The sequence below is a fragment of the Miniopterus schreibersii genome (genome assembly GCF_964146895.1).
Source record: "Miniopterus schreibersii genome assembly, chromosome: 7".
Taxonomy (NCBI): Eukaryota; Metazoa; Chordata; class Mammalia; order Chiroptera; family Miniopteridae; genus Miniopterus; species Miniopterus schreibersii.
Window position 1 is genome coordinate 33,994,944 of NC_138108.1, and position 17,602 is coordinate 34,012,545.

Consider the following 17,602-nt stretch of genomic DNA (forward strand, 5'->3'; position numbering starts at 1 on the left):
TTTAAACAAACAAACAAACAAAAGAACTAATGTTTGAAAGGAAATCCCAAACCACTCTTTGGGTCACAAGAAAAAGTTTGTTGAATGTTGTTGAATGGGCATGTGCACACCTTTATAACATTCTATGCTATAAACCAATATATATGTCCAGAAATAGAAAAATGTTAATTGTTCCCCAAATAGGACAGCCTTTCCATCAGACCTGTATTGTCAGCTTCATAACATGAAAAAGTGTTACAACCAAGGCTAGACTCTTTCTTACCAAGATGCAGTATTAGCTTTATAACCATTTTCTGTCAGACACATATACCCAATCCTATCTTTATCTGTGATTATCGGCACTAAGCTGAAACATATGTTTTTCCACTGCAGCCAGATCTTGAAGTTTTACACTACTACTCATTCAGTTCCATCAAATACCTCTAATCATTCCACTTCTCAGCACTGGTAACTATTAATTTCTGCAGTAGGACTTATTGCCAGTGACTCAGAAACTGTAGGAGTGGAGAAAGATTAATCCCATCAGATGTTATCAAAAATCACTTCAGAATTATATTCTGTCTAAACACACCATGTAAACCTAATGCAAATCCATAAATTCTTTAGTAGTTTTTTACGTGCAAAATAGGTCAGGAAAATTAGAGTAAAACTAAAGTAAAAAATGTGGCATAACAAACAAGAAACCAATAGGAGCCCCATTGTTAGAAATGAGATATAGAGTAGAACAAAAAAAGAAGTAATGCCACTGAGTTGCCTGAGGTAGTTGATCCAGTAGCAGCAGCATCCATATTACCTGGAAACTTGTTAGACATGAAGAATTTCCAGCCACTCCACAAACATATTAATTCAAATCTGCATTCCACCAAGTTCCCCAGGTTCTCTGTGTGCACAGTACAGTGTGAGAGGTACTGACTACCTCTCACACTGAAATTTTTATGTTGCTCTTCCTATTTAGTGTCATCTCCTTTTGAATAGCTTTAAAACCCCTTATCATAAAATCTATGTGTTCAACCTTATTTATTAAAATGGATTAAAACCAATGACTAAAAACGTTGCACTGGTTTATATGATGCAACACAGTTATATTTTGTTATCTGATGCATTTGAGATCGATACTTTATTAACTAAGTGAAAACACAAGTGTAAAAAGGATCCATACTCATAACTTAAATATTTTATTGTAACATAGAATTATAAATTTATATGCATTTTAACAATCTTTTTATGTAAAGTCATGATCTTTTCTTTGACTATGGGTCTATTGACAACAATTTTTCATCATCTTTCTTACTAAAAAAACAAAAACAATGCATCTGCTATAACTTTTGGTTTTAAGTGGAGAAAGAACTTAGAGTTTATTTAGGTGAATCAATCATGTTTGTAAAAAATGTATAATTTTCTTGTACTTTAAAGCATATTTTTACAGTTAGTTTACCCATACCTGATTTTATTACAAAGTTTTTCAATGGAAAACAACATTCATAAAATACAATTTTACATACTCATACTTCATTTGTTTGTATACTCTTCAATCAATGTATGTAAATACAAAAATAATTGCAATAAATAGATTAGGGAAAACACACCTGACACTTGATAGTAAAACATGGTTAAGTGGTAGTAATGAAACCTGTATATGGGTGTACAGGAGAGGAGCCTGGTCAGCCATGAAATTTCAGCGTGTGTTGCAGCTGTGTTCCCTGCGAAGCCAAACACTGAGTGGAGGTTAGCATGAAGAGATTGTTCTGTTATTAACACCTGTGGGAGCAAAAGAGCAGGGAGAAAGAGGGATTGGATAAATGGAGAGTCTGGGTTGCAACTCAGTCTCAAGGAAAGCCTCAGCCAAGCTCTGTGGAGCCTGGAGCAGAAGGACCCTTCCGAATCGGCCTGAGCTGGGGAGAGGAAAGCTAACCCTATGCTCCCGTGTTAACACATCGTAAGTGCAAGTTGATCCAGGAAGGCGGCTCTCTTCAGTTCGGGCACTTCCTAAAAGAGGGTTGTGTGCTGGCAGCACACACAGCAATTGGGAGGTAAGTCATGCATTTTCCTAAGAAGGTTTTGGGTAGCACATCGTAGTGTTTACTGTAATAATAGTAATCTGTTAACTAAATCTCATAGGTAATTTTTCTGTATAAGTGAAGAAAATAATCTCACACAATCCAGGAATTTCACTAGGGTGAATTGGTTAAGAGCTATCTTACTGTCATTATAATAAAAAGTAAAATAAAATTCAAAGATAAATCCAAACATAGTGTATTTTGGCATTTAAAATAATTGAAAACCATTTATAAGACATAGCTACGTACAATAAACTTTGTTTTTCTAAGCTGTGAAAGTTTATTGATTTTTTTCAAAGAGCATTGTATTTCACTGAAGCAGAGTTTTGTCACTTAATTATAACCTAAAACATTAATTTGTTCCTCATTTTATTCATGGGCTGAGATTATTTTATTAGCATATTTAGTATAGAGACATGCATATATTGATCAGAAAAACTTCCAGTTTAAAGATTTTTAATTACAATGAATTTAAAATTTGAGTATTACCTAACTTTATGTTCTGAGCATTAATATGTCCAAGATGCCTTGAATACTTTCTTGAAAACTATTGTTTACAATATGTTAAAGAAAAATAAAAAATTCTATGTAAAAAATGTTATTTATTCTAATAAATATTTCTATGCCACAGTTTACTCGCCTTAAAATGTCAACGGGATGCTCACACATAGTTTTACTGTAAATGTTGCTTTTAACAACAGTTCAAACACATTAGGAAAGAGTCCTTTTATATCTTTATAATGTAATGACTCTCCATAGATTCCTCAGAGCTTATATAAGTAAGAGATAAATAAACAGCCCTATTATGTGTGTGTGTTTCCCAGAGATAAACTTTAGTGACAGTTTTCCTAAAATTACTGTGTGTTTTTTTCTCATGGTAAACAACTTAGAGACTTTAACAGCATCACACAAAATCAATCTGTCTCCCTTTTTTCTTCTCAGCTATTTAAGCCAACATTTAATCAATAGGAAGTAATATAAGCACTTATCACTATGTGAGGTAAAGACAATCTAGGAAGGACCTTTGCCTAAGGCTCCTAAACATTTTTAATCTGTGTGAAAACATATAACCTGGATAAACTCTTCTCTCTGAAATTCAGGCAGATCTTTAGCAGCTGAAGTTGAGGATAATTTGAAACGTAGCGGTCCTAAGAATAGCACTCCCTGCTTTCTCAAGTCACAGCTCCTATATCCAAATCAGACACTCTATCTACTGCCCAGGCGCAAAGAAGTCTTCTGGGAAGGTGGCTATTTCAAGTATCTGGTAATAATGCTTATTTATTAGAAAGTATCAGTACATCCGAATATCCCTTGGTCCTAAGTAACTTAATGGTATGAAAACACTGTATATGCTATAATTTTAAATTAATTAAGATGTACTCCACAATTGCAACTAAATAATTTTTAATTATAATTACCCAAACCATAAAAATATAAACATAACACACAGAGAAACTAATTCCATTAAAGCAATATGAAGCCTGGGCCTTGTAAATGATAAAGAGAACTAAAATAATTAAATTCTTGATTCAAACCCCTTAAATGAAAACAAAGGATCTCTGTTCTTTCTAACAGATGACTTTTTATTAAAAATAAAAAAGTATAGCCCTAGCCAGTTGGCTCCGTGGTTAGAGCGCTGCCTGCGGATTGAAGGGCCCCAGTTTCCATCCGGCAAAGGGCTCTTGCCTCCGTTGCAGGCTTCACCCTGGGCCCGTTGGGGAGCCTGCAGGGCAGCCAATTGATGTGTTTCTCTCACATCGATGCTTCTTTCTCTCCTCTCTCTCTCCCTCTCCCCCCCCCCCCCAACTCCACTGTTTCTGAAAAGCAATGGAAAAAATATCCTCAGGTGAGAATTAAAAAAAAATTAAATTAAATTAAGAGGTATATAACTAAATAGAGAACCTTAATTTGAATCTATTATTTGAAATAATTTATAAAACTGAGTTTTTATATATCTTTAAGGTTCTGACTATAGGGCCCAAAATGAATATTTTGCTTTGTTTTACACTGTTTTTTGAAGTTATTTAAGATTACATAGCCAAAGCAAGCATTTTTTTTTTTTTTTTTTTTTTTTGCATCATGCTTATTTGAACTGAATTGTAAACTCTCCAAAGATTAGAGATTATACCTAGGTTTTTTAATGGTACACATATAAAATTTCAAGTTCTAATAATGAACCAGTAAATGATTTGGGATGAGAGAATTCAATGAAAGAATTTGGGGCTGAGAATTAGGAAAAGCATCCTAAGGACTGAAATGCTGATCTGTCCTACATAATTATACTTCCACTATTACTTATGCCTTTGAGTAGCAGGGCAAATGTAATTCTACAAAACCAAACACTAAGATTCATCTTTGAAGCCTCCTTCTCACGCAGCTTCCATTATATTCTAAGTGTGATTCCCCATTAATGTTCATCAATGTCTTTAGGATCAATCCATTTCTTCCTTCAGCACCACTGACATAGCATCAGAACTTAGAGCTAACCTAGTCCTACAAATGGCTCTCCCCACCAAAATCACCAATATGAACATACTGACACCACACACACACTACAAGAAAAAATGTCATAATTCCTCTGCACACACACCTCATATTACATTGTCTGTTATTTTCTCTTTTCTAATCAGATGTTAGTTAGTTTCTCATGTCCACCAAACTACCTCCACCCACTGAGCCCTTATAGGGGTGGAAACACCTCCCCATTGATGCCAGCCCTTGTTCTGCAGTATCCCTTGATGACTTCACTAAAACCTACCCCTAGTTTTGTCAATAGCTTTAAAAAAAAAAAAAACCTTTAAAATTACTCAATTTGAGTGTTTCATCTGGTGCTTGCCGGGACCCTAACTGAAACACCAGTGGGTCACTAAGCATCTAGGACATTGTTTGCCAATAGTAAGCACTCGTTAAATGAATGTCTGCTTACATTTAATAAGTAGTAAATAAATGTCTACCCGAATGAGTGTCAAATTCCTCTGTGAAAGGGATTCATGGCTTATAGTTTATACATCTTTTTTCCATTTTTATCCTCACAGTACCAACACCAAAACATAATGGTTTGATTGATTGATTGATAATGTTTTCAAATAGTTTCAGAGAAGAATAAAATAACTGTGTGTGAAAATTTTATCAGAACTTTCAAATGTTTTAATAATGTTCTTCAAGATAAATTCCCCAACACGTATAACACAATGTATTTCAATTTCTGAACCACTGTTAGGACTGACTCAACTGAGATAAAGAATCAGAAATTATTTTAATAGATGTTAAAGTTTATGCCTTCAAAATGAATAGAAATTATCAGAAATTTCACTAAAGAATTTAAATTACTTATATTGATCTTGTTTTTTATTTAATTTTTATAAGTCCTATCTATGAACAAGGTTCCAAAGATACACTGTGCACTTTTTGTGTTTTGTCTCTTAGCAGGCTCAAGCAAGGACACAAATAAACTATGAGCACATTTTCTTTTGAGAGTTTATAACCATCATTTGGCCTTGTATGTCCTTTTAAAGGTAATGAAAGAACCAACATATCCTTTAGCGTACAGTTTGCTGCTTTTTACTTCTCTACATCCTTGATAGGAAATAAGCTGGTACCTTAAGATTGTATGGAAAATTTTATCACTATATGGGGGATGTTTGTGCAGATTCATTGAGGTTATAGTTTTATTTCTCTAACTTTAACATTTCCAGGACTTCAGGAGAAATCATGGGAAATGGAATAAATCGGCAGTTTGCAGTTGCCTCTGAACTTTCCCTTCATTTCTATGTTGCTCAAACAACACTAATGTGCCCCAGGTCCCAAACTGGCAAAGTAAGGGTTCAAACCTGGCATCTAGGTCTACAGTCTTAAGTACTTTGCAATTATCTAGGTACTTCTACTACTAAACCCCAGCCTTTTCATCTCCACCATGCTTTATTTACATGCTGAAATGTGAATACTGAAAAACTACCTTAATCAGTATCCAACAGATTTTTTTAAAACGCTGAAATTACGACGGTTTGCAAGGACATGGGAATTCTGTTGTCCCCAATCAGATGAAATGAACAGCAAGCTTGTTTTATAAATCATAATGGTCTTTTTGAATGAGGCATGCTATGCGTTGTTGAGGAACTGGACTAAGGATTAGGGGGTTGGATTCTTAAACACTTTTCTCAGTATGTAGCAGGTTGTTTCTCTTCTTCGCTCCTGTTTCCTCAAATGCAGTTGAGCTCTTGATTCTGTCCCTATTTGACATTTCACAGTTCCAAAATTCTGCAAGAGCAGCCACTTTCCCCAAACGCTGATGCCACAGAAGAACCTCTCAACACATTTTTCTAGAATGTCCCCAAAAGGGTCTTTTGTGAACATCTACTAAATCTATAGCACCTTTGGAAAAGCAAGTAGTGGAAGGCATGAGGTCACAGAGCACCTGACTCCTTAAACTGCTAAACAGGGAGTTTTTACTCAGTCTCAGGAGAGTGATTTCTCAGAGACTGGAACAGTGTGAAAGGTCAGAGCTGAGCCAGCCAGCAGCAAAGGACGGAGCTGTAACTCTGTGTCCAGGTGGAAGAGAGAGCTGTGAATTAGTTCTCCTGAGCTCTGCATTTTGTACTCGGCCAAATGACCTTACTGAAGAAAGCAGTAGGCCATTTAAGCGGCCAGACTTAGAGTATTAAATCCCACATAAACTTCTGTTGGGTTCTTACAATGCATAGAAACACACTCTAATATTAAATTTAGAACAGCAAAGGAAACTTACCAACATTTTAGATATTTACAATTATTTACTTTTAAATGTATATTTACTAACCATGGAATCCAGGGTTTCATTTCATTATATAGTACTTTCATTAAATCCCCAGATCTAAAGACTTAAATGTTTATTCCAGCCAGCTGCCAAGTCAAAACTGACACATATAGAGACAAGAGTTTAAAACAAGATTGCATGGTCACAGCCAAAGCGTAACGTCAGCTGCCAAGCAGGATGCAGGGTGCTGACTACTGCCATCTCAGCAGACTATAGCTGAACTGCCAAAGCCTGGGAGAAAGACGGATTTTCTTGAAAGGCAGTTAAATGTTTTAAGGGATTGTACTGTGTTGAATTTGTAAAATATCTATAGGATCTGTTTATTGGAATTATAATTCATTACACATATGTTCGGGAAGAATATGCAATATGTGTATATAAAACACTACAGGATTCAGTCTAAAATACTGTGGCAAGGAATTTTTGAAAGCCTCTCAATCTGCACCCACCATTTTAAAATACAGAATTGTTATTTACCCTGAAAGCAACCCCTAAATCAAGTACATTGATGACCTTGTTCTATAAATTTTAGAGCACTAAGGCACTATAGTTGAAAGGACAAAGCTTTGTCTTGATAGTACTTCAAATATCATTTTAAGAGTGGGTTTGTATATTCAGTTGCACTTGACCTTTTTGCTCATCAGTAGTTAAAATTTGCACAAAATTACAAACAAAAACAATTATTTCATTCCTAGGAGACAGCAAAATATTAGCTGTTAGAGCTTTTATAAATAGGAAGGGGAAAGTGAAGAGTAAATGTGAGAAAACTTGCCCAATATTATCTGTTCAAATACTGGGTTTAATATTTGTGTGGCCTTAGAAATAATAGTTAACTCTTATCTGAAATAGTTGTTAAATCATACCTGTTTTTCCAAACTCTGATAGTGAAATTAAATCTGAAAGCAATACACATGGTGTCTAGCACCCAGATGACAATCAACAGTGTCTGAAATCTGAATCTTGACACATTTATCTGTACTTACCACAGACTTGTTATAGCATTAGTGGATAAGAGGTTTCCTATTCACAAGGGATCAGAACTAACTTTCCGAGTTTTAAATAAAAGGATTGTAAACATACATTCACAAGAATGATGAAATTCATCTTAAAATAAGATGCAAAATCCTGTACCTCTTGCATATTTGGGGGTAGCCCGAATCTCAATATTTGTATTTCCATGGACTAACACAGGCAAACTCTTGCCCAACCCCTTTCTCAATGTTCCTTCTGATAGACTGGTCTGTCTACATTTCTCAATTATATTTCTCAATCTTTAAGCACATAGAGATTTGCTGTCTTTGTTTCCCTCCTGTCTGCTGCATTGTAATGAAATAATCCTGAACCCACACTTTCACTTTAGGTGGCCTATCCTAAGTCCTAAACTGACAAGGAGACAGTTAGCTACATACTTAAAACCAGGTATTGCCTCAAATCTAGAAGTAAGCTTTAAGAGCAATGAAGCTGACATATTAATGGCCATCTGGCTGACTCTCATCTGATTCTGAATTCAATAGGAAAGATAGATGCTATTTATTGATCCCCTAAAAGCTCAGTGATGAAGGGTAAATCTCAAGCTACAAGTGCCGCTGTAAGCCTAATGAAAAACATTCGCCCAACATGTTGACAGATGAATGATGTAATCCACCAGTGTGTGAAAACAAGTGAGGAAATCAATGAAGAGAAATTTGCATAACATTTTCTGTAACTCCCCCTTTTCACATAAGTTAGAAATTACTGGTATGTATTTATCTGCCTCTTCCATTATGCCATAATATCTTAGAGGGCCAGAGCAGAGTATCAGCAAAGTCCTTGGGTCACAATTTTGACAAATATATAAGGGTCACATATAGAAGGGTTTCAGCTCAAGATGGAAAAGCTAGGCTCAGAACTATCAAAAAAATTGATAAATTATTGTACAATGAATGAAGAGTTAGTTCCCTGTCATGGAAGAGCAGAGACTGCAATCATTTCACAGGAATGAGATAAAGGAATCAACCACCAGTTGGGTGGCTTGGCTTTTAAGCTACCATCCAACCATGGTATATTATGATGGTAATTTTTAATGATCACTTCTTTCTCTTTCTAGACTAATGACTATCTTAACTTCTTCATTTCTCTTTAAATTAAGTTAGCTACTCAATTCTAATATTTCAGGAATGGTAGAGATTTGCTCATTAATTCTGGCATAAAACTCAAATACCAGCAAGTACAATGTACAAAGCAGAATTGAATTTCCTTAAGAAATCTGAAGATGGGAGTGATTATACCAACTGCATTGTAATTTTGCAGAGAAAAATGAATGCCAGACCTCATCAGAGACAAGGCTTCTTAGAGCTTCAAAATAATTGGTTCAATGTATTTTTCTATGGTTCAGAGTTTTTAATGTGTTAACACATACACTCCAAAGTAAAGGCACAAATGCATATATCTGCAGATTTCTGCCTCCCTGAAGGTAACTGCTTAAAATTGGAACAAATCTGATCAGTTCATCTGACAGTAATAATTACCCTACAGAAAGATGGAGATACTGGTACATTGCCTCTAGACTACCACATATATTGTATGCAGCCTCTTTAAAAATTCATTGAGTATAATCATTGTTGCATGTGGCTGATGATTTATCAGAATCTTTCCAGGTATTTGAATTAATGTTAACAAGGCAGTGTAGCTACTTTCTTTAAGACTCAAATTTGAATTTATAACTGCCTATTCTTCCTCCTTTCCCCCCTTCTGTTTTTCTGGCAGACGACTTTCCTGATTTTCTTTGATAAAGTATAAAGATACACACACAGAAAACTGAAAATTTTACTCCAGAATTGTGCCAAAACATTTATAATTTTTTATATTAAATGAACTTAGAAGAGTTAAAATATCTCATATTTTTCTTGTCGTTTGAATATAGATTCAATTGATACCAGAAATATTAAAACTCAATTTTATGGTTTGATTGGGCACACTCCAGGGTACTAACGCTGATAAAAATCTAAAGTCTTAGAAATCCAGACAGCCCTGGTTCCCATATATTTTCTAAAAATTCTTCTTGAAAACTGAACAGTTCCTTCTGTAGTTTATTCTATTCTTCTTGTATTTTATCATTGCTCTAAGGTGAATAGAAGAAGGCTGATTTTGTCTCAAACCTCTTGTTTTTTCTTATCTACTAACCCCATTCTTAATGAAAATGAGTGACTTCTTCTAAAGTCTAGTTTTTGTTTCTTGTTGTTTTAGACATCAGGTAGTTTAAATCCAGGGCTAATATTCCTACTTAAACTACATTATTAAGATGTTTAAGTTAGCTCTATAATTCTATACTTGGATGTGGGGGAGAAGGGATAGTTTTATCAAATTTATTTTAAATATTTAGAGATAAAACAATGAGATATAAAGTATGACCACTGATTTAATCAAACCAACACTAAAAGACATTTTGGCAACTGGGAAAATGTGAATACAGACTGGGTACTCTAATAAAACTTATTTATATATTAACAATGGGGATCGCTATTTGAAAAGGATAAGCTAAAAAATAGCATATATAATATAATCTTTATAATTAAAAAGCAAATATATATCTGTATATCTATATAGAAACATAGGTAAATAGCTGAAAGAATAGTTTTGTATGTAAATGGTGATCATCGATGGGATGTGCCAATATGATATTTTTATTTTATTTTACTATTTTATCTGTATTTTCTAAGCTTCCATAATATACTGAAATTGTTTTTCTAATCTGAAAAAAGAAAGAAGGAGAAGAAAGAAAGAAAGAAAGAAAGAAAGAAAGAAAGAGAGAGAGAGAGAGAGAGAGAGAGAGAGAGAGAGAGAGAGAGAGAGAGAGGGAAAGAAAGAGAAAGAAAGAAAGAAAGAAAGAAAGAAAGAAAGAAAGAAAGAAAGAAAGAAAGAAAGAAAGAAAGAAAGAAAGAAAGAAAGAAAGAAAGAAAGAAAGAAAGAAAGAAAGAAAGAAAGAAAGATGTGGCACAGAAATATAATTTTAAAAGACATGTAAGCTTAGGGTCAATTACTATGTTAATTCCACTCTATATAAATACTTCCCCCAAGGTACCAAGGGAGGCATGCACCTGGGTAAATAATCAGTATAATGATGTATCACTTTATTTTGATCAGTGACTCTGGCTTAATGCCCCCAAAGCAAGACTCTAGTACAGTTTTGCAGGTTGGCATCCCTAAGAAACAGACTCTGAGACATAAATTACATTTAAAAGATTTATTAGGGAGTTCTCTCAGGATTAAAACCAGGGGAAGTGGCAGAAAGAAAGGGAAGGGAAAAAGTAGGGTCGGGCAGAAGGAGAAGTTGACAGTAATTCATTCCCAGGGTAGACAGAGTGACCCCTCAAAGCTGTCCTGAGTTCAGTGGAGACAGAAAGTTGCTATAACCCTACACTGATTACTCATTGGGTATGGGCATCCCAGAGAGTGGGCATGACATTGAGCAAGGCAGCTGTCTTCAGCTAAGGCAATTACCCCAGGGGACTAATAGTTAAAGCCTATCTTCCAGCAACACCCCCAGGAGTTGAAATACTAACTCCTTGACTCCTCAGGGAGGGTAGTGTATGGGCAATATCCTGTAGTGTTCACACAAGTGGACACTTGGAGCACTGCCTTTATATAAGTGGTGTTCTGAACCCTAATTTTAACCTTGAAAGTGAGAATGTGTAGTTTGCAACCTCAAAGTCATATCCAGAGAACCAAATACAGGAAAAAGAGCGAGAGAGCACGTCCGCCTCAATGCCCATTCCATGGCACATGAGAGAGAAAGAGTCCAGCTTACATCTTTCCAGAAAGACATGGAATCAAATTGCCACTCTTGCTACTTAGATGAAAGACAGATATGAGAGACCATGCCCAAGTGCACATTAAACTTTATCACTTTTGAAAGCTCCATATCTGACATAATCCAGTTCAATCTGCCTCTTCTTGTCCTTGATAATAACACATTCGTAGACATATATGAAAGTCCTGTGTGTGGGGTATGAAGAAGAGGAGGGGAGCTTCATTACCTTTTCAAGTCAATGGTCAATTTCTACAAGGCTTTGTGACTGATTGGGTGAAGGGGGGTGGAAAAGTGGAATCTCAAAGATAAGGTCTATTTTTTAATTGAATGGGTGCAAATCAAAGAACATGATAGATTATACAACCAATGGTGTTGGAATAATTGGCTATTCCTTCTTAAACAATATTAAAGTCAATCTTTGTATCATACAAAAAAAATTAATTCCATGTACAATAAATAACTAAACATTTATAGGATATAGGATTTTATATAAACTGAATATAGGATTTTAAATGTTTGAGCAATTACATGACATGTACACACACCCTCCATGCCACAAACATACTCCAAATGCCAAGAAATGACAGGAGAAAAAAGGCAAAGCTAAATAGATGCATACATATGTTGAAACCAACAAGAAAGACACCCAACTAAATGAAAAACAAGTAAGGTTGCCAGATAAAATACAGGATTCTTAGCTAAATTTGAATTTCAGATAATTAACAAACATCTTTTTAGACAAAGTAGCTCCATTGAATATTTAGGAGATACCTATACTAAAAACTATTTTAGCTTTTAATGTTTAGTACATTTAGTTATTTAGTGTATTATTGTTCTTTAGAATATATTTGCTAAACCTGGAAATCAAAATATGGGATTCTTCAAAGAAAATAAGATTAGATAGAAGAAAGAAACCATTTACAAAACTTGATGTGATTCCTAACTGAACATCTCTCAACCTCCCTCTTCCTTCCCATATTCTCCTCACTCACTTGGGGCAAGGAGCATTTAGTTTCTTTACTTCATGTCGGATTCTGTTTCAAGTATCAAGGACTACTGAGTAAAGCAGAGGAAAACAGAAGCTCTTCCATTCCCTTCCCACATGCAGATTTACTGACAACCATCTCCATGGAACCTTGTCCTTGTCCTACAAAGGAGTGGTCTCCTTTGAAAAAAAGGTTTTCACAACGCAATAAAATCAACATTACTCCTTAAAGTAGTTCCCATGACAACTGAGTCTGGAACCAATAGCAATGAGCTTAGATGTATAACATATGAGCAAAGGTTATATTGTCACCTGCATTTTCTTATTTCCACAGTGTTTGCTCATAATTAATAATAATAGCTACTTAGAAGTATTCTTTGGTCTGAACAAGATGAATATTTTTGGTAATGTGGCCTGAGGCTCATACATTTGGAAACTGATCAAGAAATCCCTCTAACTTTGCTTATTAACAACCTTAAAATTCTCCTGGAATCTACTATTCTTTCAGTCTGAGTTTTTTCAATGACTCCTTTTGGCAAGTATAGCATAACCCAGGCTATAACTGTATACTTTTTGTAAAGGTATGTAGGAAAATAGGCCCTGGCCCAGGATTAAAAAGTTCATTTAATTCTGAGAACATTGTTCTTAATTCTAAGAATATTACCTTGCCTCTCCTCCTCATTAATTTCTTTCTGTTTTACTTATAAGTGAATGTAAATGATTAATAACCCTCTATACTGCTTCTCCTTGTTGTAATTATTGTGCTTACTTGAAGTGTCTGCTTACAGTGGTTTATTTTTACAACATCTTTGGTACTGCTTCCTAGACTGCAGTCAATAAATTTTAAAATTCACAGAATTTTTTCAAGTTCTTAAATCAAATATCAGGACACATTTTGACTAAAATATTTTAAATAAACTATAAAAGTCAGAATATCAAAGTCTAAAAGCAATATTTTCAGATGTTAATATATTCTGAATATTTTATACATGAACATGTATCATTTATATTTTTATAATAATATTATTCAGAAAAATAACAAGATGCTTAAAATTTTAACTGTTTCTTCTTTCTGTACTTTAAAGAACCTTGTACTGAAACCACAAGTATTCACAATTATTGTTCAAATCAGAAAACATGAATACATAATAATTACAATAAAATCATAGAATTTGCAGAGACAAAAGAAATCACAAAAGTAATGGGTTTGGGTTTTTTTTCTATTATTTTTCATATGAGGAAACTAAGAATCAGAAAGTTTGTTGATTCATTTCATGTTACATCTCTAGTTAGTTAGTTTGAGAATCTAGCCTCCTGAGTCTCACCTAAGGTTCTGTCCATTATCTTCATGAATGGTTTATGTTTCCTTCTTGTTTTTGCCCCAATATCCCCATCAGGTAATGAATTATTAACTAGAGAATTAAGTTTCCTCCTAATCTTATTACAATTCCCTATATAGAAGTAACCTGAACACTAAAAATTCAAAACATGTCAATTTACTAAATAGCTGTAAACTTGAAGAAAACAAAAATGTTTTTGTTGGTGTTTTCTTAAGAGTTAGAGAACATAAGAGAAGAATAGTGGTGGTAGGATGGTTCACAGTTGATTGCAAGCAATTCAGAAGTAATTCTCGGGTATTAAAAACAATTACTTAAAAGTAAAGCTTTTTCATGAATCATTAAGCATGAAGACAAAAATATATATATAATAATTTAACACAAGTCAAAAATGGTTTCCATAATGTGAATCCTGGTGGACATTAAGGATTTCTTGTTTTCCAAGTCTATTGTTTCTATGTAAATTAGATGTCTAGAGAGGTTAGTTTCCTCCATAAAATCTAGATAGGATTCATTTTAATCACCATTGCATACCTGTATACAGTCAATGCTCCCCCTAAGGTATATGTAAATTCCCCCAAGCTTATACTATCAGCAAATTAAACACAGCCAGAAATCAAGTCCTGTAGTTGTGTACTGAGGCAAGGTTTTAAAAATAAATATCCCTGACAGTATGAAGATCTTTCCCTTAGCTATATCACACTTCATAGGATAAAATAGAGATTAGCCAAAGCAATTTTTCCAACTGAAACGTCAAATTTGAGAGCTGGGAATTAAGAGACTTTATTCAAGTTGACCAGCAGGAAGTACTGAATTGTGGCCATATAATTGTGGAATATGCCTTATTTATAGCATGGAAATTTTCATTACTAACATGGAGAGTTTCTAGATTTTTCCTTTTATTATGACTCACTTTATTTTACAAAAACATTCACATATTCCTTGCAAGTTAGAGACATTAGGGTTCTAATAAATGTTGCTAACCAATGAAATAGAGTATTGGGTCAATATGCTAAGAAGCTTCCTGATTCTTACCACATACTCAAGCGCAGCACTTCAAGAGAACATCAGTAATGAAACCCCAAAGATGTTCTCCTAATGACTTCCAGAAAATCCAGTTTCTAACCAAAATCACTGAAGGGTTTTATGTTACCTTTTTTGATACATGGACCTATCCCCTCAAAATAGTAACCAATAATGAATAGATTGGCCAATTAGATTATGAACTTCTGAGGAAAACCCACCTGCTGCTTCATGCTATAAAAAATAAATTTCAAACATAAAAATTAGGTACAGTCAGAAAAATAATTATTTAGAAACAAACAAAATTTTATCTTCACAGGAACTGTTTTAACTTAGCTAGGTTTTAATCACACAATATTAAAATGAAAATTTCATATTTAATAGTCAATGTAATCATATTAAAGTAGTATATGGAATTACCATACCTTGGTTATGGACACTAATTTATCTTGTTTCATCCCTGTTGTGATGTCACAATAGAAACAGATAGTTTGGCACTATCTTAAAACACCATCATCAGAACTAATGAGGTCAATAATATTGTCTTTACCTAATTAGGTTATTTCAGGTGAAACCTAGAATGTGGGAAAATAGGCATAGAGGTTTGACACTTGGAGCACAAATGGGCTTCTGCTCCCAAAGGTAAGGTAGGTCTAAGGAATTAATTTTCTATTTTAATCCATTCTCCTGGGCCTAATAAAAGTTCTATTTCTTGTGAATGTACTGCTCTTTACCAAGTATGAATTCTTCCTCTCTGACATGGTGTTAAAAAATCAGAAATAGATTAATTAACACATATTCAGAGTTATAGTGCATTTATCTCTCATTAAATGAGAAATAAACTTTGCTTTGCTTTTTTACTTTCATCTTAGCAAATCATAGTTTTGATTTGAGGTACTCTGGTTTTATATCATTTCTACCTACAAAATCCAGAGACAACCATAAATTTATTAGTGACCTTACTAAATCTGATTAGGTTATTAATATTTTTCAATATGATCAATTTGAAGTAGCAGTCATCATTAATTTTTCTAATTGTAGAATCAATATATGTCCATTCTAGAAAACTCAAAAACAGTATGGAACATATAAAGCAAAAATGTAAATAAACAACAAAAAATATTCCAAATCCCAAAACCCACTGAAAGATAGCTACTGCAAATATTGTCAGCCCACTCTTTTTCTAAACTTTAATTTCCAATGAGACATGCTTATAGACCAACTATCATATTTCACCACTTGTGACATTTCTGCTTGTTACCTATGTGAAGTTTATAAGGAACATCTTATTTCTCTCCTTTTATACTTGGAGAGAAATATGTCTACATTTTATTAGATTTGTGTGTGTGTGTGTAATTTAATTCACAGTCAAGTAGTGCATCTTCTAATACAGCTCTTAGAAAGTGAACACTAAAGAGTGAAGTTTCCTCTGGATTGTTTTATGAACCACCTCATTCATCTGCTTCTGAAAGAGGGCTACTGATGGATCGGCGACACAAAATGGCCCATCAACCCATATCCGCAATTAAGTCCTGCTTCTGAGAGCTTTCTGCACAATACTAGAGCTAGAGCTCCTGAGGAAAACCTCCAAGGGTTCCCATCTTTATAACTAACTACCTAACAGAGGTTTGGCAAGTTCTGCTTTATGAAATTAATTGTATACAAGATAGCATCCCACTCACTCAGGTTAAGTGGCCCCCTGTAATAACTATGTAGGACCATGATGTGCATTTCTGCCTGTGCTCTATGAAGCCCTGATTTTGCTATCTTCCCACACTTATCTTTCCTTGGCTTAATTTCTCAACTGTTTATTTTAACCATTTTCATTGTACCCATTATTTTAAGCAGCTCCAACTCCTTTGTGAAACAAATATATATAAATTAATAATGTTACTTTATCAGGCTTGATTTTTTAAAGGAAACTTTGTTCTTATTTTGTCTATTTATTTAAATACTTTGAGGATATGTGTGCATGTGTGTATTTTAATAGTCACTGAGTTTGTACAGGAATAAAAAAACACTTAAAACTGATTTAATAGCATTTTCCTTATCTTCAATTTCTATTGATTAGGCAACAACAAAAAACTTTTAAAATCCTTTTACTTTCCTTTTAGCTCAAGGATTTTTTCAACTAAGCATAAGAAGATAAAAAGATTTCTAAAAGGGATACAAATTAATAAACCATAAGTAACTTCACTAATCCAGTATAGAAAATTAGTTCTTAAGAAACCTCTTGGTAATCCACTTTTAAACCTCTCCAGCTTGCTCAATAACAATATCAGTTTGTGTTGGTCCCAGAGTAAAGCGCCTGTCTATACCATGGTTTCAGTGTTTAACCTACAATTACGCACTTGAAATGCTTGAGAGTATATTTAGGGCATCAACACATTGCATAATAATGTTTTTCTTTCTCCCTCAGATAAATACCATGAACTTGTCAGCATGAGTCGTGGAATTACATAATGTGTTATTCATAGTGAGTGGGGAAGCATTATCTTCAGTGTTCTGCTTAGAAGACAAAGTCGAGATTACATAAATTAATCCACTTTGTCATTTTGTGATTTCCTTACACTGTTCCATATACTTAAGAGTGCAGTTACTTCTTCAAAAGGAAAACCA